The 23619-nt window shown below is 39.9% G+C and overlaps 1 protein-coding gene across 3 annotated transcripts in view; it reads right to left on the bottom strand.

The window, feature by feature from the left end:
- UXS1 (UDP-glucuronate decarboxylase 1) overlaps positions 1-23619 on the bottom strand; it is a 138282-nt gene that overhangs the window by 113815 nt on the left and 848 nt on the right. The window lies entirely within an intron of this gene.

The following is a 23619-nucleotide window of genomic DNA, read 5'->3' on the forward strand; positions in this document are numbered from 1 at the left end:
TGGCTTACTTCCTGCCTGTGTCACAATTTTGGCTGGAAGACCCTGGGCATGTCATGTAATTTAATGTCCTAGGCAACTCTCTAAAACTATAAAGCTGTAGACTAATTGCTGCTGTGCACTGATGAAGGGTGTCTTCATCAGGACACTGCAGCTAAAGCTCCAGTTCTCAAATCCTTTATTCTCAGGAACCCCTTTAAACTCCTAAAAATTAAGGACACCCCCCCCAACTAACTTTTGTTTACATGACTTATATCTATTAGAAATTAAAGCATCTCAGTATTATGAGAACAGCTTTGACCTTTTGGACTCCCTGAAAGGATCTTGGGGACTCTCTCAGGGGTCACCATACCATACTTTCAGAATTGCTGCTCTGAAGTGATAAAGGGCCAAGAAGTCAAACAGTAAAGTGAAAATGAACAATGATGTTTGGGGGTGGTAGGAGATAGGTGTGACTTTCCCCTACTGGGAAAGAATCTTCAATTGAGGAACAAACTGAGGTATTAATGTAAGTGCTTATTAGAGATTCTCTTGCCTAGACAGAAGTTTAAAAGGGTACCCAAAGAGGACACCTGTCTTGTGGGATGCTGTACTCAGGGAAGGAAAAACATCAGGGAGCAATCAGCTAGACAGTGTCACGGCACTGAAGCGATCAGGATCACCCCCTTTGCTCAAGAACTTTCAATAGTTGTCCGCTGCTAAGAGAATATAATGATAATATTATCGTTTAGCACAAACTCAGAAACTGACTCCCTCACAGTCATGGTGTGACTCCAGCAAGGTAGACCTGTGAACTCATGCCATATGACTTTAACTACAGGATTCTTTCTATGTCATTACATTGTCTCACTCAAGTTTACTTAACCTGGCATTCATGAGTCTTCACAAACTGAGCCAGCCATTCTGGAAAGCAATTTGGAATCATACCCCAGAAAGTCACGGAGAGGGAGCAGATCTGCTTCACTGAGCACAGGTCATGTCAGAACAACCCCATTTTCCTGATTATTATGCTGGCACATGAGAGGAATAGCATGATTTTAGCAAAGCTTTAGATAAAGCAACTCATACTATTCTTGTGGAGATGATTTGGGCAATAATCCCATCAGATGGATTCAGAATTGAATGCGGAGCCAAGTTCAAAGAGGATTGTCAAATGCATCAATGTTAAATGTGGCAGAAGGTGTGAGGTCCTAAAAGGATCTGTGCTGGGCCCTGTGCTGGTTAACATTTTTACCCAAACTTGGATAGAGGTACTACTGATGGTGTGCTCATCATATCTGCTGGTGACACAAACTTGGGATCATCCAGATCCAAAAAAGATCTTGCAGGAAGCAGCAGCTGCAGGCTCAGTGAATAGAAGGCTGGGCCTGGAGTCAGATTTTAAATCCAGTTTAAATCCAGCCTCAGACACTTGCTAGCTGTGCATGACTCTGGGCAAGTCACTTAAAGTCTGTTTGTCTCAGTTTCCTTCACAGTAAAATAAGGATAATAACACTACCTACATTTCAAGGTGGTTTGTGAGAAGCAAGCAAGACTTGTGCCTGACACACAGTAGGTACTATATAAATGCTTGTTCCCTTCTCCCTCTTCCCCCCCAGAGGATATGGCTGAGAACTGGGTGAATCTAAAAATGAAACTCTATGGGGTACAAGCATTTTATCAAGCGCCAGGCAGTGGACTAAACTCAGTAGACACAAATACAGACAAAAGCAAAAGGCAAACCCTGCCCTCAAGGAGCTAACTCCCCAGCAGGCTGCCCTCCTCTGTACTTTTCCTTCATACTCCAGAAACCTCTTCATTCTGCCAGGTCATATCACACTTCATGGACATCCTATGCCCCAGAAGCGCCTCTGCGTGGAGGGCAGAGAGCTCCAAGGTTCTACATTGGCCAAAGGCATTCAGGAAGGGCATCTCTTCATTTCTCACTTAGCGGCCCTTCTTTGGACTTTTCTCTCATGACCTTCCCTTTCAGCTTTCTTTTGTATGCTGTTTTTCCCCATAAGATTATAAGCTCCTTGAGAGTAAGAACTATTTTTTTTTTTTGCATTTGTATTCCCATCACTGAGCACAGTGATTAGAATGTGGCAGGCACTTAATAAATGTTTACTGACTATCTGAAAAAAAAAAAAAAGAAACCCAAAAGCCAAAAAAAACAAACAAACAAACCCCAAACCCATATAAAAGGGAACTGAAAAGGAGGCAGGGGAAGATGATATAAAAACCCCAGCTTTCCAGATATAAGACAGGGAAGCATGAATAGACAATTGTTTTACTGAAAAAGATCTGGGGGTTTTAGTGGACAGCTAGCTCTGTGAGTCAGAACCATGATGGGGTAGCCAGAAAAGTCACCACCATCTTGGGATACATTAACAAGGGAATCGCTTCTAGGAATAGAAAGCAGTAATTCCTCTGTACTTCTGCCCTTGTCAGTCCTCATTTGAAGGACTGTGTTTAGTTCGGAGGGCAACATAGTTTAAGAAGGACATTGCTAAACTAGGGTGCTCAGAAGGAGGGAGCCAGGACCCCGAGGGTCCTTAAGTCAATGATTATATGAGGATCAGTTAAGGAGCTGGGCACATTTAGACTGAAGAAGAGAAGATATGATTGACTGTCTTCAGATATTTGAAGGGCTATTATTTGGAGGTAGGATCACACTTGTTCCCCTTTGGTCTTGGGGGCAGAACCAAAAGCAATAGGTACAGGTTTGTTTCAAGGAGGCAAATTTAGATTTAATGTTAGTGGCCCAGAGAACTTCCTACCAATTAGAGCTATTCAAAAGTCAAATGGCCTGTTTGGAGAGGTGGGAAGCTCCCCCTCCCCATTTGGAGGTCTCCAGGTAGAGGTTGGGTGCACATGTCAATTAGGGGATAAATGAACAAATGGTGGTCTATGAAGAAAATGTCAAATTAATAAGTTATAAGAAATGATGAAAGGGATGAATTCAGTGGAACCAGGAAAAGACTTGTATGAACTCATGCACAGGAAAAGTGAGCAGGACCAGAACAATTTATACAATGAATACATAATAAAGGCAAACTGGGAAAGATGTAAAATTGTTAACAATGAAATAACCAATCAGAACTCTAGAAGACTAACAAGGAAACATACTTTTCAACTCCTGGCAAGGAGGCAACATACTGTGTTGGGTGTGAGAGTGTTTTTCTGGCATTTTGCTTCTATATAAATTTGTTGAGGAAAACGGTGTGACATAGTGGATGGGGAACTAGCCTTGGGGCCAGGCCTGGGTTTCAAATCCCATCTCTGACACATACTTGTTTTATGACCCTAGGCAACTCTCTTAGTGGCAGAGAAGGTGCAACTCAAAATTGGTGGAGGGAATTTTCTCATCTGGATTTCAGAGCAATCACAGGTCTGGTCCCTATGCCTATACTTGTTACAAAGCAGGGGTTTTATTTTATTTTATTTTGCTTTTTTAGAGGGCAGTTGGGGTTAAGTGACTTGCCCAAGGTCACACGGCTAGTTTGTGTGTGTGTGTGTGTGTGTGTGTGTGTGTGTGTGTGTGTGTGAAGTGTCTGAGGCCGAATCCGAACCCAGGTCCTCCTGACTCCAGGGCCAGTACTCTATTCACTGCACCACCTAGCCACCCCAGTTTTATCTTATTTTCTATTGGGAAGTGTTGTGGGGAGCAATGATAGTGGGTTTTTATTTTTTTTAGTAGAAATAATGGTCTCAACGAAATATATTAAAATGCAAAGAAAAGGACAGGAGTTAAGAGGGAATACAGATAAGCAGGGCAGTATGGGTAACATGTTAAATTTAAATATATACTTTTAAAAAAGAAACAATCTATATGCAAATAAGAGCCATGATTTCATGTACAAGACTTTTTCCTGTTCTTTGTCTGTGGGAATATTCATGTTTGTTGATACTTGTCAAATCAATACCATAAAAAGGAAATTTGGAAGAAAAAAAATTAAATTGACAATAAAATAAAAGTTTCCTAAATAGCCTCTTTTGAACTACCTTTGGAGTCTTATTCATGGTAATTTCCTTCCTACATGCTATTATTCTGCCCACTCCCACAGTGCTTCTGTGCACTGAATCTCCTCTGCTTGCCAAGGATTCCTTCTCCTTTACTACTACCTACTGAAATTCTTAAGGCTCAGCTGAAGAGGTACCTCCTCCACAAGGCTTACCTCCTAGAGCCTCCTGGGCCATTGTTTGAATTCACTCTTATGCACTAATAATTTTTATTACTTTCCACCAGTCTTATTTCTTGAGCTTAGTTAAAGTCATTTTTCTCCCTCCTCCTTCCCCTTCCCCCCCCAAGTACCTAGCAAAGTTTCTTAAACAAAATGTCTGTTTTCATCATTTGGACAAAGCAAAAGCCAGCTACTTTCGTCCTCAATGGCTTTGGACAACTCTCCCCACACGCACTCCCCCCCAAAAAACAAACACAGAAACGTAAGAATTAATAATGGAAAGTACCCATATCATTATTCACCCAGGCCCAAACTCAGGAATACTGCATCTTCTTTATAACTGTCAACCCAATTAGTCATCGAGTCCTGTTGATTTTTTTTAATTAATTTTTTTTTTTTGCCTTTTGGAGGGCAATTGGGGTTAAGTAACTTGCCCAAGGTTACATGGCTAGTATTTTTTGTGTGGGTGTTAAGTGTCTGAGGCCAGAACAGAACTCAGGTCCTCCTGACTCTGGGGCCGGTGCTTTACTCACTGCCGGCACCTAGCCGCCCCCTAGCCGCCCCCTGATTTTTCTTTTGAAAAGTCTCACTTTCATCCCTTCAATTCTATTCCTACCACCATTTTCCATCACCCTGATCACCTCATGCCTAGATTACTGAAATTGCCTTCTATCTGATCTTTCTTATGCCACACTCTATGCTGCAATCCATCCAGCCATTTTTTTTTTAAACTAAATCACTGCTTTCAGCATGTTCACTCCTCTTGCCAAAGGCTGCTAATTACCTGGCACATCAAATCTCAACCCCTCTACTTGCTTTCAATGTCCACTGTAATAGGCTCCATCCTAGCAATACAACCTTATTTTCCACTAGTCCCCAAACACATCCTCTTCACTCTAATCAGACAGGTCATCTCTTTATGGTTCTCTCTCATATCATGACTTTATTCATGCTACACCATTATTTTTGCCCTCCTATCTTCACCCTCCTCTTCCCCTCTAGTCAGGCAGATCCTTAGGCACTCTCAAGTCTCAGCTCCTCTGTGAAGAATTCCCTGAGGATGGGAGCATATAGCATGTAACTCCATCTGCTTATACTATTTGAATCACTCCACTGGGACCTTATAGCATACTGTTCTATTCTTTACCATATAACTTAGCAATTTATTTTACATCATACATCCGTGTGTGAGTATGTGTGTATAGACATACATATATGGAAGGAAACACAAACGGGTAATTAGTGCCTACTCTTTCTACATACACGTGTATACAGACAAACTCTAGCTAGCTAGATAGTTGGGGAGGCAAGAAAATGTATAATGAATAAGCAACTCATTCATTATATGCTTGCCTATTCCTTATCTGTGTTATGTCTCCCCCAATTACTTGTCAGCTCCCGATCTATTCATTATTTTCAGTGTCTGATAGCGCCTTAAATGATCGGGCACACAGTCGTTGCTCTCATGCTCTGTCATTCGCTTTTGCCCAATACACACAAACACACACATCATCACACTTCTGGGCAGAGGGAAAGGGCAGATTAGATCCATGTAAGGAAGCGCCTACTAATGAAGAGCAGCACTTGCTCAGTAACTTAAGTCTTCAAGAACTGCCTGGGGCTCAGAGGGTTAAGTGATTTGTGCAGGGTCACACAGCTAGTATGTGTCAGAGGGATGACTTGAACCCAGTAGTTCCTGACTCAAAGGCCAGTCTCTAGTCAAGATGGTCATGCTAGCTTACACACATCTATACAAACATACATACCATACATACATACATATATTTCCACATATGTAAATAAACTCTTGATAGTTTGATTTTTGCTAAATAAATACATTTACACATGCATATACATACATGTTCAAGGGACGGCTAAGTGGCGCAGTGAATAGAGCACTGGCCCAGGAATCAGGAGGACCTGAGTTTAAATCCAGCCTTAGACACATAACTTATACTAGCCATGTGACCCTGGGCAAGTCACTTAACCCCAACTTCCCTGCCCTTCTCCCTCAAAAAAAAAAACAACAATATAACATGTTCAAGCACAATACACATGTGCATACTTGTTCTGGTAAGGGGTTTAGCTTTCAAAATACTTTAGTTTCCTAAGATGAATGAAAAATGATCTCACGCATTTTTAACTTAGACTCTCTTATGCCTAAACATCCTGACTCTTCCATGTATCCTTGATAAAGCATGGATCACTGAATTTGTACAGATGTCAAATCAAGTTGGCACGGGGTTTTACAGGGAGAAGGGTGGAGAGAAGGTGAGGGGAAGAGAGAGGGAGAGGAAAAAAAGAGTCAGAAAGTAGAGGAAGGAGAAAAGGTCCAGACATCACCAAAGTTTCAGGCACCTAAGTATATAAGGTATACACATAATGAATACCAAACATCTGGCCAAAAAAAAAAAAATAAAGCTATTTAACCTTTCTGAGTTTGCTTTAGAGAAGAGATTTCATCTAATAACTTTTTATGCCCCATAGCACCAATGGGACTAGGAATATAGTAGCTGCTCAAAAAAAAAAAAAACCCTTGTCAAATGAATTTGCTAAAATCTTACTCCCAGAAACCAATCCAAATGCCACCTGGAGGAATGCTCATAGACTGGTAGCAGCCCACAGATCAGACTTTGGGAACCATTTATCTAAATATGTATGACTTGGATCCCTTTGGTAATGCCCCTTCTCAGAATAATATTCCTAAATGCATAAAATAAAATACATAGGATTATAAAAAGAAGTCAATCATATTGGAATAAAGATGCAATTTCTCCCCATTCAAATCCACAAACACTCTGAAATCTATTCAGGCTAACAATCCCAGTTCAACAAGCTTGGCTCAAAAGAAGAAATGAGAAGACACACCTAGTCCAGTCCTTTGCAGAGGTGGAAAGCTCACTGGCTTGGCACAGTGTGCCCTCAGATTTTTTCACTATTAGAAATAATAGGTTTTGATGATTTTTTAAAGCCTCTTTTTTCTTCTTGTTGTTTAAAAATACTCTAGTTTTATGGGATGACTGTGGGAGGAGAAAGAATACTGGGGCAAATTCTGGCAATATAAACAACAAAAGCTATCGATATATTTTTTTTAACGAACCCTTGTTCTAAAAGGAACTCCTTCTACCAATATATTTTTTGCTTTTTTTATTTAACTGTACAAGGTGGATTCTCTTTCAGCTGGTACACCTTTACCCTAAATACTTCCTCATAACCCAAAGTGAACTTAATTTAGCAACTAAGCAAATTCAGTGTTCCATCCTTTATCATATATATGTGGAAAGCTTAGAATATTTAATTACAGACTGCACATGAGAAAGTTGGGGACCGATTCAGGAAACTATGAAGTAGTTTGAATGGAAAATAATTATTTCCCATTAGACCAAAAATAAACAGCTACTTTTGACTAAAAATAAAGCACAAACAAATAAACCATCAGTGATACTTAACCTCCTAAGCCATCTGAACGTCTGAACAGTGACTATTCTGTGCTACAGTGAACTCTTTAAGCATTCTGTATCCCTAACATGGTGCATCTTGAATTCTCTGTATTCCTGGTATGGTGTACGAAGCTCTTTGTCTATGTCCTAGGCCCTCAGCACTGTGCCTGAGCCAATACACTGGCATGGACTAGCAAATTCTCCATCTCAACTCTGTTTAACTAAGAACTACCTGCACACTACAGTGTGGGAACAGGATGCTCTAAACAACTTGAAATAAACAGAACTGAAGATCAACTCTTGTATTTGCAGTTCTTCACATGGGAAAGTTCCCCAGTTTTTGCATAGTCACAGCAGGACAAGGAAACATTTGACAAACACATTCCACTCCCATACATGTCATCTCCAGTTCTCAGAAGCATCAATATTTATTTCATAGAATTTTAAATTCAGAACAGGGAAGGGACTTCAGGTCATCTAGTTCAAACTTATTTTGCAGATGTGGAAACTGAGACCAAGCAATGAAATTCAAAAACCTATCTCAAACACTAAATCTGAATAGGCATAAAAGTTAGGAGGAAAGAGGCAGGAGAGGATGGGGAGTGACCAAGAAACAGACTGTTGTTGATTTTTGCCAAAAAACAAACAAAAAACCCAACCTATTCTTTATTTTGAAGACAAATATTAATGACATAAAACACTTCCAGATAACAAAAAATGTAAACATATAGGAGAAGACAGAGTTGATTACAAGGAATTTAAATCAGATTCACCTCAGAATGCAATGATAAGAGAAAAAATACAAAATGCTTTGATTTGGTACAGTTGCAATAGAAAATGCTTTCCATAAAGCTAAGAAAAATCAGTCTTTCCATTAGAAAACTGAAGGTGAAAAGCTCTGTCAAAGAAAACTATACCTGTAAAGGCATTTGACACATATAGGGCCTTATGGCTTCCAAAGAGAAGTAATGCATTTGAACCTCAGCCCAAGTGCCATTAGTGACAGAACCAGGATTTAAAACCTTGATCTTCCTAAGGCAAGTCCATTGCTAGTTCTGCTACTTCAATGCATTAAGATCCAGTGATTTCATCAGTAATATAATAACATCCAGCATTTATGTACATTTTGTGTTTTACAAAATGCTTTATACATATTCTCTTATTTGGTCTTCACAGTCTTGTGTGGTAGGTGAAATTAAAACCCCCACTTTACAGATGAGGAAACTGAAGCTAGGAGACAGTAAATGACATGCCCAGGGTCACACAATTAAATTATTTCTGAAGGAGGATTCTAATCTGATTCACCGCCGGGCCCTCTATTCACAGAGTCATCTTAGAAGCCTCAGACATCAGTGGGGCTAGCCACTCCTTCCATGCATGCAGATTAAAACCTCTATGACGTCAGTAGATAGTCTGTGAGAGATGCTGCAATTGTCAGACTGTGGCCAACCTAGTGATAAACCTCGCTGAACTGGCCATTTGGATTATCATGTATGTTTGTCTATCCCTAGACTCCCTACTCTTTCAAGCTAGGTAGGAAGGACCTGCTGCAGGAGGCTCACGTTCCACAGGCAAAAAAAAAACAAAACCCCAACCCTTTTTGAATCCATGCTCACTCCCATGCCAGGAGCCATTAATGTTGGCTTTACAGTAAGATTAAAGAACCTTGGAATGGCAAGGACCACATGAGGCCATCTGGTCCAACTCACAGCGTAAGGAGTCCTGATAGCAGGAACCATCTTCCTTATCTATGTGTAGGCTCTGTGATTGGAGAAGTGCTTTTTACATTGTTGCTTGTTCTATTTGTTATGTCCAACTCTTCCATGACTGGGGTTTTCTTGACAAAGACACTGGAGAGGTTTGCCACTTCTTTCTACAGCTCATTTTTACTGATGAGGAAACTGAAGCAAAAAGAGTTAACTGACTTGTCCAGAATCACATAGCTACTAAGTGTCTGAGGCTGGATTTGAACTTAGGTCCTCCTGACTCTGGGAGGGCAGCAAAGTGGCACAGTAGAATGCTTTCTCACCTAGGCAATGGTTGCAGGGGTTGGGCTTCTTATTTCTTTGACCTCAACTCCTTGGGCCTCAGTTTTTTCATCTGTAAAATGGACTAAATGGCCTGAGGTCCCTTCTGTCTACAATCTTTTCTCTGTTCCATTCACCCTCTCCCTCTATGTTTTTCAGGCATCCTCACTAGGTCAAAGGCTAATAATAATAATAGCTGACATGGTGTTTTACAGTTAAAAAGATTATTTGTGCTGTCCTTGTCCCAACCATAGCTCCACGGACTAGATCCCACTAGGACCTTGGATTTCCCACAAGCTGGTGACTCCAAGGTCCATTTCAACTGTGTCTGTTCTTTGCCACTAAGAAGCATTACCTCTTCTGGCTCCTCTCCCCTTCTTTTCCCAAGCCTTAGAGTTAAATAATCCTGAAGAGTTGGCTCATCATGACTAGCTTCAAGCCCAAAGTCTCTGCTATCCTTTGGCAGCTTAGACCTCTGTTTTTTTTTTTAAGGACTGTGAGAGTCAATGGGCAGACAGAGCCTGAGTGCAGATGACAAAGTTAGAAAGAGATCAGTATTAAACCATATACAACATGACAGGTACTGCTATATACATACACCCAGAAAACTATGAACATCAGTGCTATTTTAGACACTAGACCTCACATCAAGAGCTATAATGGGGGGGGGGGAAGGGAGGGAACTGATTTAGTTGTATAAAAGAAGTAATCAAGCATCCTGGATTAGCTACAACCCTTGTTTACTTAGGAACTGTCTGACTCAGCTAGGTGGCTCAGTGGATAGAGCCTGGGTCTGGAGTCAGGAAGATCTGAATTCGAATCCAGCTTCAGACACTTAGAAGTTGTGTGACCCTGGGCAAGTCACATAACCTTTGCCAGCCTCAACTGTTTTCTCAACTGAAATGTGGGCACCTATCTCATAAGCTTGTTTTAAGATCAAATGAGATATTGGTAAAGCTTTTAGCAATGTCTGGCATACAGTAGGTGCTGTGTAAATGCTTATTCCTTTCCCTTTCCCTTAGGTAAACTACTTCACATATCCAGCTCTGTCTTTGGTTTCAAATAGAGCTCTTCTTTTTAACTCTAAATCCTACAGACATGATTAATGAGAAATGCTAAAGTTGGAGGGTAAATTCAAAGATCCCTCAGGGCAGTCTTCATATCTTGACTACACCCTCTAGCTCTGGTATTGTACATATCCTGAACAAACTAGGGACTTAAATTTTGTTGAAATTCATGAAATGCCACTGCATGAACAATAAATGTTGGGTATATTATTTCAATTTAATTTTCTTACAAACTTTTTAACAGACGCCAAATTCTGTTCCCTAAAACTTCCTGTTGCTGTACAATGTGGTCATTTGCTATTTTTTTTTTAATTTTTAAAACTTTAATTTAAATTTTTGTTATATTTTATATATACATATATATTATAGTTTGTTATTTCAAGTTCTGAACTTAAGTTCCAAAGCTCCCTCTTCCCCCCCATCATTTCTCTCTCTCTCTTTCTCTCTCTCTCACACACAAAATAATTATACTTATGTATTCTTCTATTTTTCAGTTCTTTCTCTGTAAGTGAATAGCATCTTCCTTCATAGGTCCTTAGTAGTTGGTTGATTTGGTCATTTATAATACTCACAATAGCTTAGTCATTAAAAAAATTAATTTTAATTAATTAAAATAATTTTAATTTAATTTTAAAAAATTTAAATGAACTGCACTATACCAGTTGAGTTCTAGGGAAAAGTATGTTGAGTTTGAGATACTCATAAGTCACTCACCTTGCTACTCCATTTTATAGTTTATATACTACTTCCCACTAAATAACCCTATGAGTGAAGACATGCTAACCCATGACATTATTTAACTACCCAAAGCAGTGAGATACTGATCTCTTCTGTAAAGACTGCATGAACAATGAAAACAACAAAAACAATCTAAATGGAAAGAACAATGAAACCAAAACCAAAACTGGCAGCTATAATTCCCAAAAGAGATGAGAAAATACACCTTTCCCCTTTCATTGGAGAGGGGGGAGGCTACAGAGGTGGAACCCTATCTATACTGTCAAAACAAGGTCAATGTTCATTGATCTTGCTGACATTTTTTTAAATTTTAGGCACAAGAGAAGGCTAACTAGGGAGAAGAAAGTGAGGAAGTTCATGAATGAAGGTGAATATAGAATCTATATCAGATTGCTGGTCATCTTGGGAAAGGGGGAGGGGAGGGAGAAAAATTGGGAATTCTAAGTCTTTCAAAAAATGAATGCTGAAAATTGTCTATGTAATTGGAAAAAAATACTATTAAAAAGAAAGTTTAAAAAATAAATGAATGTGAAATAAAGACACAAGTCATCCATTAAAAAAAAACCAGTAATACTACCAAAAAAAAAAAGATTGCATGAAAGGATATACTTCAAAAGGTCTTCCTGCTTAAAATGGTCTTTCCTTAACCCTTCTTCAAAATGAAAGATGGATGAGGAAAAAATGGTCTGTCCTCTAAAGAAGGTGGTAACTTGTGTTTTTCACTAGCATTCATATCAAGAAATATCTACAGTTCCATAGGAATCAGGTTATTTTGATGCTCACAGCAAAAAATGTTTTCCAATAAGCAGATTGACTTATTAAATCTTCTTTTACAATATTACTATTTATCCTTAGGGGTGTTTATGCCCTACTCTGAATGCCAAACACTGGTACATCTTTAATGGAGGTGGAACAAACATACCTGATTAATCTAATAAGAGACTATCAGAATCAAGAACAGCTGCATTTAAGTCCTGCCACTGACACAAGACTAGCTTTGTGATGGTAGGCAAGTCACTTAACTTCTCAGTGTCCCTAGTGTCTAAAAGGCTAAATAACTGACCACCTACCAACCTGCATCAATGGAGGGAGTTTCCACACTGGGTATTCTCAAAATGACATCATAGGTCCTGAATTAAAAAAAAAAAAACAAATCCATACACATATGCGTGTGTGTATCATATACTAAATTAAATACCTTTTATTACATAAAAGAACTCACGTACATGAGGTACACAGTGTCCAAATTACTTACTATTCATTTAAAAGTTCTACTCAAAACATACTTGAGAATTCTGACTACAAATGAAAAGAAACCTACACTGGTTAAGTTTGAAGATTATTAAACAGTTTGTAAAACTATTATCATCAGTTGCTGTAGGTGGTGCTGGGCCTACAGTCAAAAAGATTCATATTTGTGACTTCAAATAGAACCTCCCATACTTAACTATGTGACCCTGGGCAAGTCATTTAACTCTGACTCAGTCTCCTCATCAAATGAGATGGAGAAGGAAACGGCAAACCACTACAGTATCTTTGCCAAGAAAACCCCAAAGAGGGTCACAAAGATTTGGACACACCTGAAAAAAGACCAAACAACAACACACAAACCTAGGTGAAATGAATCTTACTGTAACCTACATCCAATCCCTCTACTTTGTAGATTACCAATGGCATTTTTTTTAAACCCCAGATGCCATTTAGCTTATGCCTGGATGTTCTCTGTACCCAGCTGGTATGTACTCAAGGAATAAGTTTACTTTAATGAATTAAACATAATGTAAAAGGTTCATCTGCAGTTTAAAAAAATTATAATGCATTCCAAAGCCAAATATGCCTTTTAGATGAACTACAAGCCTATTCCCATTAATATGCATAATGGAGAATTAACAGACTAAGCCCCAAAATCTAGTACATACAGATATACATCAATTTATGCAAGTCATATGTTCCTGAAAAGCGAACAAGTGAACAAAGTTTATACATAGTTTTGGGGGATTTTCTTGTAAGCAGGGGAGGAGGGATCCAAACTTGGATTTGGCTGAACTGTTATTTTTTTCTTTCTATTTTTTTTTTTGGTTATACAGAATGGCTTGCTGAATAGAGGAGAGGGGAAGATGTATTTAGAAATGAGTGATATAACAGCAAAAAAAAGACCAATGAATTAAAATTTTTCAATTAGATTTTTTTAAATTAACTTTAAGGAAAAAAGTGTGCTACAGATAATATTCCATTATAGATGCTATGAGGTAATCAAATTGTTTTCTTATGGTAGAATTTGGGCATAATGAGCACACTGGAATAAATCACATCCCCATTCTTCAAGAGTTCATGTCAGAGTGTTATGAACAAGCTAGTGGAAAGGAGTATTCTGAACCAATTAGAGGAAAATTGGGGGAGTCAGGACACTGCATCTTTTATGCCTTAATCCATATAGTATTTATTGAGCTCCAAATACGTGCCTACTATGTGCTGTCCTAGATGCAGCAGGGATACAAAAATGGCTTATGCCTTGCTCTTAAGCAGAACTGAGAAAATATGCATATGAAACAATCTGAAACTAACACAAGGATTTCTATGATCAAGTGCCAAATGTCAGGGCATAACCTAAGGTGACTTGCCCCTGTGAAGCAGGATGTGCTGTGAGAACAAGGCACCAAGCTGGAGTCTGTCTGAGATGTAAATGAACTCTCCTAGGAAATCCCGCTGCCCTCTCCTTATTCATTCATTTAGCAAACATTTATTTAAATGCCCACTAGGTAGTGGCACTGAGGTACAAGGACCTGAAACAGACACAAAGATAAATAAATAAGATGGTTCCTGAGATGAGAGGAGACCCCAGTGTGCTTGGAGTCAGCAAACCTGACTTGGAATTCTGATTCTGCTATTTATTTACCCGTCTGACTTGGACAAATCACTTAACTTCAGAGAAACCAGTTTCCCCATCTGTCAAAGGAATTTGGTGGTTTCCCCAACTTTTTTGAATATATATATATACCTTCTTTTATATATAAAAAAAAAACCTTGAGGACCTCGATACTAATAATAGCTGTATTTATTAGTATCCGATGAATAAGAAAATAAACACTTAGTGGTGAAAAACTGCTATGAATTGGGTAATTCCTTTAAATAAATGTTTATTTCATTGACCATAATACGTACAAACAACTGAAAAAATAGAAATATCTATAATGCTGAGATTATTTCATTCAACCAACAGGAAGTGTACATGTTTAGAACAGCATGTTACACAGTGTATTTTCTTGGATTTAAACAGGTATCAAAATGACAATGTATGGTGTATATGTGGGTTTAGGAACCTATCCTTCAATAACAGGGAGCTGTATCTCACAAGTTGTGGAACTACTAGACTATAATATTCTAAGGTCCCTTTAAGAGGCTGTAAGGTGGCAACAGAGAAAGAATTAGGAGGGGGAGTGATGCCTGAAGTCATAAAGACCTAGTCACAGATATTTACTAGCTGTATGATCCTAAGTGGGTTACTTTACCTCTTTCTGCCTCTTTTTTCCTCATCTGTAGAATGGGGATAATAACAGTACCCAGCTCCTAGGTTTTTGTATAATCAGATGAGAGAATATTTGCAAAAGCACTCTGGAAACCTTATGGTTTCCAGCACCCTGGGGAAGAGGAAACAGATGAACCACTCAGAGGTGGGGTGTGGTGGGGGGAGGGTAGAGAATGGTGTATGACAGAACCCTTGTGGTAGGGCTACTAACCCCTCCCATCCCAGGAAGCCCCACAACCCTGACAGATGCAATCAAGACAAAAGCAGGAACTCAAACACAAGGATTCTATAGTTTTTTCCTAAAATTTAACTGCAAGTTCCCTATTGTCTAAATTCTCCGACAAAACATTTCCCTTTGACTGCCAAGAGCCACTCCAATACACCTCCCCTAATACAATTTCCAGAATCCTACCCATCCATTCTTATTTCCTTTAATTTTAAGGAATTCCCAAATCTTCATCCCTATTCTGACTAGCTAGCCCAGTCTTTGAGTGTACTCCAACCTGGCCTGCCTATCTATCTCTTCAACTATTTACCCAGGACCCACTGAGTCTTCACTCTCAAATTCTACCAGGTCCTCCAACTTTTCAAGCTATCTGCTTTCACTCAATATTAGCTCTCCCTTGAGGATACTGCATTCTTTCTAACACTTACAGAAGAGGTTCCTCCTCCCACTTCCCACCCCTAGACACAAAGGCATAGGAAGAAGGAATGGCAAACTCCCAGTCCATTCCTCTACCCACATCTCCCAATAATTTATCCCCTTTTGAAGTCTATCCAGTCTATTTATACCATCCACTCCCCATTCTTATTTCTGTCATCTACTGACATCCATGTCACTTATTCTTCCAGACTTCTAAATGACTTTAGCATCTGGTTCACAACTTCTTCTCCACCCCATTGCCTGCCTTCATCCTCTAGGACTCAAATATTTATGATGAAGGCCATTCAGACATAAATTCTCCACTCCTCACCCATCTCAGTCACATGCAAGCATGACCACACGTTAGATCACTGCTACATAGAACTTCATTATTTCATAGATCTTAAGATTTAGAGCTAAAGGACCCTTAGAGTTTTGCCTCATCTTTTACCTCATCAGACCTCAGGTCCTAACTCAGGTCCCAACTTTTAGAGCCCTCCCTAGGTGCTTTCTTCTCTTATTAGAATGCAAAATCCTAGAAGACAGGGGCAGTCTGGCTTACTTGCATTTGTATCCCCTCCCCTTTCCCTGCACACCACACCTTCTCCTAGCCTAACACAATACCTAGAACATAGGAGTTAAAGAAAATGCTTTATCAATTCAAGGGCAGCTAGGTGGGGCAGTAGAGTGCTAGTTCTGAAATCAGGAAGACAAATCTGCCCTCAGACACTAGCTGTGTGACCCTGGGTGCCTCAGTTTCCTCATCTGTAAAGTGAGCTAGAAAAGGAAATGGCAAACCACTCTAGTATCTTTGCCAAGAAAACCCCAAATAAGGTCATGAAGAGTCAGACATGACTGAAAAACAAGTGAACAACAATAACATCAATCCAAATTGAGAACAATCATTTCAAGGCCCTTCATGTTATAGATGAAGAAATCAAGGACCTAAGTGACTTGCCCACTCTCACCTCAAATACCCAATCAGTTGCCAAACCTTGTCATTTCTAGTTCCACATCTCTCGCATACAATTCCTTCTCTCTGTAATCACAATCCTAGTTCAGATGTTCATCCCGTCCCACCCAGATTATTACAATAACCTCTTAAGTGGTCTCTCTCTCTCAAGCTTCTTCCTTCCCAATCCATCCTCCTCCTCATTTCCAAAGTGATTTTCCTAAAGTTCAGCTGTTACCACACCAATGCTTTATGCACTAAATTCCAATGGTTCTCTATTGCTTCTAGAACCAAATAGGAACCTTTGTTGCCAGACTTATTACACATTACTTCCCTTGTCCATGAAACTGTCTACTTCCTTCCCTTTGCTTAATTTACCCTTCTTGATATTCCACATCAATAAGCGAAATGGTCTCTGGTCCTGAAGTAGTTTACAATTCTACTGAAGGAAACGTGTTCAGGTAAGTTAATTTCAAAAAGTAAGGAGAGTAAATAAGTAACCAGTATCCCTACTCCCTAGTGAGGACCCTACCTTTGGTCCCACCCAGTTTCATTCTTCCAGGGCCTTACTCCAGGAGTCACATCCCCTGTCATACACACTCTCAATCTCTCTTCCTCGACAGGTTCTTTCTCAACGTTCTACAAACATGGGACATAGAATCATAGCATAGTAAGCTGCAGAACTGGTAGACAATTTAAAAATTATCTAGTTCTAATTATTGTACACAAAAAGAAAATGTGGCCTGTGGAGTTTAGACAATTTAAAAATTATCTAGTTCTAATTATTGTACACAAAAAGAAAATGTGGCTTGTGGAGTTAAGTACCATGCCCAAGGTCACATAGGCAGTAACTGTCAAAGGGAGGAATCAAACTTGGGTCCTCTGACTAGAGTATTATTTCCCCCGAGATCACACTAAGTCTCTCCTGATCATAAAAATGTCTTCCTTTGACCCTTCAATCTCATTCAACCATGATCCCATTTCTCTCCTCTCTAATAATCAAATATCTTGAAAAAGTCATCTATACTCAATGCCTCCACTTCCTCACTAACTACTTTCTCCCTAATTCTAGGCAATTTGGCTTTTACTCTCTTTCCCCCAATTTACTGAAGTCACTCTTTGAAGAGATGAACTCCTAATCACCAAATCTAACAGTCATTAATTATCTTTTTACGTCCTCCCCCCACCCCCCACTAGACCTCAAGAGATGCAGTAAATAGATCAGCAAAATACCCAACTGGAACTATCTTCCTCTCCCTCGGACTCCATGACAACATACTCCCTAGGTTTTTCTAGCTTTTTATTCATTCTTCCCTGTCCCTTAGGGATCAAGGATGGGTGCAGTTCCAAGACTCTGTACTTGGATCTCTTGGCTTTTTCTACTTTCTCTCCCATGGAAATTTCATTCACTCCCCTGACTCCTTTCTGTTCCTGCTGCAACCACCCTCATACAGGACCTCACTACTCCCTGCCCAAACAAGTACAATAACTTAACAGGCCTTTCCTCCTTCAACTAATTTCTTATACCACTGCCAGTCCATCTTAAAGCAAAGATCTGGCTTCTGCTCCAAAATTTTCAATAGCCTGTAAGAAATTATGAAATATAATTACAGAGAAATGTAATACAGAGAAGCATGAAAAGATTTATAAGAACAAAAGCAAAATGAAGAATATATATGATTACAACTATGTAAATAAGGACAAGAGGGGAGGCTAGATGGTGCAGTGAATAGAGCACTGGCTCTGGAGTCAGGAGGACCTGAATTCAAATCTGGCCTCAGACACTTAACACTTACTAGCCATGTGACCTTGGGCAAGTCACTTAACCCCAACTGCCCTCCAAAAAACAATAAAATAAAATAAGGACAAGAAAACAATCAAAAAGGAATATTGTGAAATTACAATGACCAAGCTTGGCTCCAAATAGATATGAGATGGCATCCCTCCCCCTGTAATCTGAAGAGGCAAGTCAGTCAACAAGCATTTGTTCATCACTTACTTACTATGTGCCAGGTACTATGCTAAATGCTATACAAAGAAAGGCAAAAACAGGTCCCTGGTCTCAAGAAGTTCATATTCTGGGGAATGAGGGATTTGGGGCAAACCACCGTTTACATATAAATACATAAAATGGAAGTAAATGGGAAGCAATCTCATAGGGATGGCCCAAAGAGAGTAGAAGAGGGAAAGGAAAAACCAGGAAATATCTCTTACAGAAGGTAGAATTTGGGCTGAATCTTAAAGGAAGCCAGGGAATCCAGTAGTCAGCCACAAAGAGGGGGAACATTCCAGGCATGGGAGGGAAAACCAGTGAAAAGGCAAAAGTTCAAGAGAGTATATTGCTGAAGGAACATCAAGGAGGTCCATATTTGCTGGATCATATAGTAAGCAGAGAGTATCTAAATGTAAGAAGACTAGAAAGGTACAAAAGGGCTGGGTTGCAAAGGGTATATATGTGATGCATTTGACTCTGTGTGTCAGACTTTTTCCATGTGTTGGTTAATTTTACTGGACTTTCCCCCTTTTTTATCTTTGGAGGATATCTCTCCAAGAAAGGAATGGGGTAGTACACTGAAAAATGTAGGTGATATAAAACAAAAGACATTTATAATAATGTTATTATTTTTAAAATGTTCAGTGGCTTCAAACTGCCTACCACAGTCCTTCTACCAGACATTCAAAGCCCAGTCTGACTATTGAATTGCAAATCATCTTTGAAAGCTTAATTCAAAGTCCATCCAGTCCAGGAAGCTTTCTCGGATTTTCTTCACATACACACACCCCACTCCCCCACCTTCTCTGTTATAAACTTTCTCACCTTCAATTTCTCACAAAATACTGTGCTTGTACCTCTTTAATGAACCTATATGTTATAGCTATATCGGATATATCAAATCTTCCAAAGAGACTCTAAGTTCAAAAAGGTGTGGCTCATGTCTTTTCTAAAATTTGCAGATCTCAAGCACCTGGAATAGAGCTCTTAGCAGGATTAACACTGAATAAATGCTGGATGTACTGGACAAAACAAAGACCAAAAACTGAATCTGAGAAAGTCAAGAAGCATTTATTAAGCATCTACTGAGTGCCAAATACTGAGTGCCAAAAAGCAGAGCATAAAAAGAAATGCAAATAACTCACTCACAGTCTAATAGGAACACACACTCCAATAGAGGAGACAACATGCAAACAAGATAAAGACAGGATAAACTGGAAATAATCTCATAGGGAAAGCACTAACATTAAAGGGAATACTGGAAAACATTTCTTGCAGAAATATTAGCTGGGGCCTGAAGAAGTCAGGAAAGTCAGGAAAAAGAGGAGAGGAAATTCCAGGTATGGGGGATAAGCAATGAAAATGCTAGGAGTTGGGGAGATGGAAACGTCCTATGCAAGGAACAGCAAGGAGGCCAGTCTGTCAGTGGATGATGCAATTCTGCTCTGCACTAGTGGTGGCGGTAGCAGATGAAAGAAGGTAAAAATCAAGAGGATTTGGTACCAGATTGGATATAAATAGGGTGAGGGATTGAGGTCTGAGGATGAAACCTAGGTTGCAAACCTCAGTAACTGAAAGATGCCTAGATAGTAACAGGGAAGTTAAAAAGAGGGAAAGGTTTTTTTTGGGGAAGGAAAGATAATGAGTTCAGTTTTGGATATGATGAATTTAAGATAGCTACAGGATACCCAGTTCAAAATGTCCAACAGGAGAAGAGTGATTAGACCAAAGAAATAACTAATGAAATCTTCTAAGACTTTTAATTTTAAAAGTCCATTTATAAGTTTAATTTTAAAACATTTGCTTCTCTGTAGCTACTAGCAGTAAAAATCCTTTAAAAAAAACTTAAAAAGAGTTATGTGTCTCTGTAAGGCACAACATGAAATGTGAGAAATGAAAACTGTCACCCTTTCCACAGGGGACTTGGGCTCTGGGAAATTCAGTGGAAAAGAGTGGTCATTTGGGACAGCTGGGTGGTGAAGTAGAGAAGAGTGGACTCTCCCTGGAGTCAGGAGAGCCAGAATTCAAATCCAGCCTCAGGCACTTACTAGATGTGTGAGCCTAGGCTAGTCACTTAACCCTTATTGCCTCTACCCCCCCCCAAAAAAAAAAGTGGTAACAAAGATTGAGGGAGCAAAGGAGCCAAACCTTGAGGCTCTTAGGAAAACAGCACAAAAGTGCCACAGAAGGTCAGGACAGGAAGAGATCAATGTGGGTCAAAAGAATCATTGGGGCAACAAGATATAGAACAATGTCTCAAAGGATAGGAGAAATTATGAGAAAAGGGAAGGAAAATTAGATGTGTTATTTATGTATTTGAAGGGGATGTCTGAAGTAGGGCCTTACAAAGCTTTTGAATATAGGAAGGGAACAAATTATTAATTGACAAAAACAAAGGGAGACAAGATATAAACTCAGCTATCAAATCCATTTGATTCCCTGTTCTCATACAAGAGGAATTTTTTGGTATTGAGAGTCAAAGAAAGATAATGGCTAGTGATATTTCAAAAAGGCATTCCATTGGGATGCCTCACCATTACCTCCAACTCAATAGTCCCACTGAAATAATTTCCTCCAAATCAGATTCTGCCTTCCCAACTTTGTTGACTTAGTCATTTGACTCATCTCTCATCTGCTTCAAATCAATCATTGTCAAGTCTTGTTAATTTCTCCATCAAAATGTATCTCAGATTTGATTTTTTTTTTCTCAATCTACATTGCCACTGTCCAAATCTTGGCCCTCATTACTTAATGAAATAAGTATTCTAACAGCTTCCTAAAAGTCAGCCTGACTCCATTTCTAGAGGTTTTCATCTTCCCTAAATCATTGTCTGATTAATCTTTTTGTATAAAGCTGGTTATTTCATTCTTCCATACCAAAATCCTCAGAGGGTCCTTATTACCTACCAAATAAAGTTCAAACTCTTTTTTGCCAGGCATTCAGGGTGCTCTACAAAAAAAGTTATTATCCTCAAAATCTTCAATCATTCCCTATTTCTTGTCTCTTTAAACAAACTGTTCTATTTTTAAACCTTAGTGAACTAGAAGTTCTCACCTTGAATGATCTACTTTTTTGTCTCACTTCTTCTATCCATGCTTGAAAGGCTAGCTTCATGGCCCACTCTCTCTCTATGAAGACTTCAAGTCTCTTCAATCACAACCACCCCCTCCTAACTCCTACAGGAATTCGCCTGTATCTCACAAATTAACATTTCATCACATTCTGTCCACTTCCAATCATGAGAGGCTGTGCCACCAAAAGGGACTTCCTCAAATCTGCAGTCTCCCCTGGAACCTTCCCCACTTGGTTGGGAGAATAAGTGGTTTCATGTCTGTTTGTGTCTGTCTAGTGGTTTCTCCATGAAGGGAACTATAGACAACTACTTTCATTTCATTCTTGGTTCTTGGTTTTGCATATGTATCTCTAGCGCCCACGAGAGTGCCTCGAACAGAGCAGGTGCTTAATAAATGTTTTCCTTGAAAAAATGCTTTCTAACCAATACTGTCTTACCCCAACCCTCCCTACCCCCCAATACCCTACACACACACCACCACCACCACCAAGAACAAACTCCGGTCATTTCTTAAGTCAGCAGGACCTCTTTCCTGAGCAGAAGCCGTACAAGGACAACAAACTAAAACCACAGCCTTCAGGGGAAAAAAAGGGCAAACCCTACATACACTCTGCCCTGTCCCATTACTCTTCAATCTTCCTTTTTTCAAGATTAATCTCTCATCAAATAGCCCCACCACCTTTCAGTCCTTCAAGTAACATTTCCTTTCTTACTTGAGGACTTAGCAAGTAGCAGCCAATGAAAAAGCTACTCAGATGAAGGAACCCTCCTCCCCAGGAAGAACTAAGATCCTGTCCACACACTGTTACTTCTGTAACACTAAGTGCCGGTTCAGCCCAGAGACTTACTCGAACCCTGGAAAAGGTTGGATACACATGTAACACTTAACTGCCAGCTCAATTCAAAGACTGAATCGAACCCAGGAAAAGGTTAGACATACATGTAACACTAGCGGCTGGCTCAACTCAAGAGTTTCTAAATCGAACCCAGGAAAAGGCTGGACACACCATTAGTGATCCACTCTGGCTTCCAGAGCAGAAAGAACGGTTCGGCTTGGTTGAGTAAAATTTAGCACGAGAATAGTTAAATGCTGAGTAATTTCCCTGCAGTGTAAACACTAAGCTCGGTGGATTCTGCCAACTGCACAGCATTTTTATCCTATTTAATAAACACCGATGACTGGCTGCGGGTTTTACGGGGTTCCGTGCCTGTGCGCGGCACAACTCTCTCTAGACTAGAACAACAAAGGAGGAGGGCTTTTTTGAGCTGTTACCCAGAGAGATTACCAAAGGGCATCAACCGGGCACTTGCAGACCCGCTGAGCTCTGCCAGCCTCTTCTGCTACTCTCTGCTCGACTTCCATTCAACATACAGAGTAAGCAGACTCTTCTGTACACACACACACACACACACACACACACTTCTTTCCTTAAAAAGGGTGGGGGCTCGGGGGGAGATGCTGAAGAGGAAAATGAGGAATTTGAGGTAACAGTATTTGAGTCCTCCGCGGCCACCGGATTCGCCTATACTCGAAAAAGAGGGATCCAGGTAATGTAAGAAAAAGCCTCTATCTAACCATCACGGCCCTAAATGATCCCTATTCCGTGTCCATCTCTCCTAAATGGCAACTTGTACCCTGCTCCACCACCCTTAGAATGCAGACACGCCTCCTGTCTCGACCCCCCACCTCCCCCTTTCCATGTCTCAAGTTCATGGTTAACTCTACACAGGTTGCATTCTCCCCTACGGGGCCTAAAGCGGTCTCAGTTGCTCTGGGCTGAAGTTTGCTCCCGGATTACTTGCAAGAAAGCAAAAATCGCAGAGTCTCTTGGAAAACGGGGAAGGGAGAGGTTTGGAGGGGGGGGGGGGAAAAAGGAGAGGTCGATTCTTTCATTGGGTGGAAGATCTTTTACAGAGTCGACTCAACATAGAGTGTACACACACTCACATACACACACACACACACACACACACACACACTTCTTTCCTTAAAAAGGGT

This window comes from Petaurus breviceps, unplaced genomic scaffold, assembly GCF_028583685.1.
Source record: "Petaurus breviceps papuanus isolate PSGF00001 unplaced genomic scaffold, PetGlider_PUasm1.0 214, whole genome shotgun sequence".
Lineage (NCBI taxonomy): Eukaryota > Metazoa > Chordata > Mammalia > Diprotodontia > Petauridae > Petaurus > Petaurus breviceps.